Raw genomic sequence first — 1,909 nt, forward strand, 5'->3', positions numbered from 1 at the left:
TTCAAACGTCTCGTAGTCAGAACTGCCTACAGTATAGTCCCATGCCTTTTCATGACCGCATGTAAACCCAAACAATTATTCACATCGGTTGGATATAGCTCATTGCCTATTCCCTCCAGACAGAAGCAAAGGGAAGACAGAGAGAGGAAGAAAATGTGTACGCGTGCGTGCGTGCGTGTAGATCGGCTGTTTTTTGGCCTCAGGGTTACATTTAAGAAAGAATAAGAATTGCATTCATGAAATCGCCGTCCTAAAAGCTCTCTCTCTCTCTGTGTGTGTGTGTGTGTGTGTGTGTGTGCAGGGGGGGGGGGGGGGGGGGTTGAGAGAGAGAGCTAATTCAAGATCACAAACACATTTTTACAGTCTTAGACTGTGCTCATTTCCGTCAAAAATAATGTCATGGTTGATAATGCATTGCACCTCTGCTTAGCCCTGGTCCAAGGCTTACAGCGAGCCTCTCTCTGACGCCTTGTGGAAGTCCCTTCCACAGCCCTCTGGTCATATTTCCACTCCCGTGCGCTGTTTTTCTATACCAGCAAATAAACAAAACGACGAAACCACTCACCGAAACAAAGCCTGCTAGACCTTGGTAAAAGTCTATTCTCGAACCTGGGAAGCGTCTCAGGACCCCAGTTTCTCTCTAAAATGCACTTTGTGCCATTTTAATAACGCAATGTACCCTGAATTTAACGACAGTAACGCTATCCTACACTCGCGAACCGCCAGGATCACATTACTGGCGGTTCGCGAGTAAGGTACTTCCACAAGGCGTCAGAGAGAGGCTCGCTGTAAGCCTTGGACCAGGGCTAACCTCTGCTGTAGTCAATCAAGCAGAGAGTGGCGGGTGCTACTTGCACGGCCACGGTCGAGTACGTACAGTAACTTGGACTCCTGTTTCCAGTCAGCCTGGATGATCTATTAAACCTGGCCGAATGATGAAGTCACACTGGTCAGCTCGTTGTGTGTGTGTGTCGGCGCTTTCCGTATAACCCTGATTCAAATGAAATCATGGACGGTCTTGCCCTAGGCTTGTTTATTTTCTTTGCTTCACTTAAGTGACCACAATGAGTTTGAAAGGCATTCAGTGTGTGCGCATGTGTGTGTGTGTGCGTACGTACGTACGTGCGTGCGTGTGTGTGCGTGTATGGGGGGGGGGGGGGGGGGGGGGGGCGGATGAGAGTGCTGTTGCTCCCTGGTAATAGCTTTGGACACTAGCTGTGTGCATGACTGACTCCTCTGCACTGCCCAGCCTTATCTCTAGTAAGGATTGGGGTGGGGAGTTCCCAACACATGTCTACACTGGAAGCAAAGACGCTCGCGAGGATACGCTCAATTGAACTACATATATTTAAGAATAAAGTGATTGAGCCATTGTTTCAACTAAGAACCTGCGGCCTTGATGGCTTTATTTGTCCTCTTCGGAGCGTATATGACGTGGTCTGCAGATGACATTAGAAAGGAGGAAGTTGCAGCAATCGACAGACATTTAGGTTTGCTGTTATACTTTCGCGTAATTCTCAAAACACTGCCATGTAATCATGGATTTTCACGACACAAAAGCCAGCCCCCCCTTCCCAATTTTGGTGCAGCATCTTCCTCTGCTAGGTCTAATTTTTGAATCAGCACAAGGAAGGAAGGCAGCTGTCTGTGGAGAGAAAGAAGTAAAGGGATAGTTGGCTGCAGCTAGTAATTGATGTACATGAAAAGGGAAAATGTCTCTCTCTCTCTCTCATCTTTCTGTCTCTCTCTTTCTGTCTCTCTCTCGCTTTCTCTCTCTGTCTCTCTCCTCGACATGGTGAGTGTGAATATTATTGACTGTAATTTTTAGCACGTCATAAATTAAGTGCAATCTCTTAATGGGAAGATGGGCTAGCTTCCTTCCTGACCTATTTCTAGTCTTTGTACTTTC

This window comes from Protomyctophum parallelum (genome assembly GCF_964188405.1).
Source record: "Protomyctophum parallelum genome assembly, chromosome: 6".
NCBI lineage: Eukaryota > Metazoa > Chordata > Actinopteri > Myctophiformes > Myctophidae > Protomyctophum > Protomyctophum parallelum.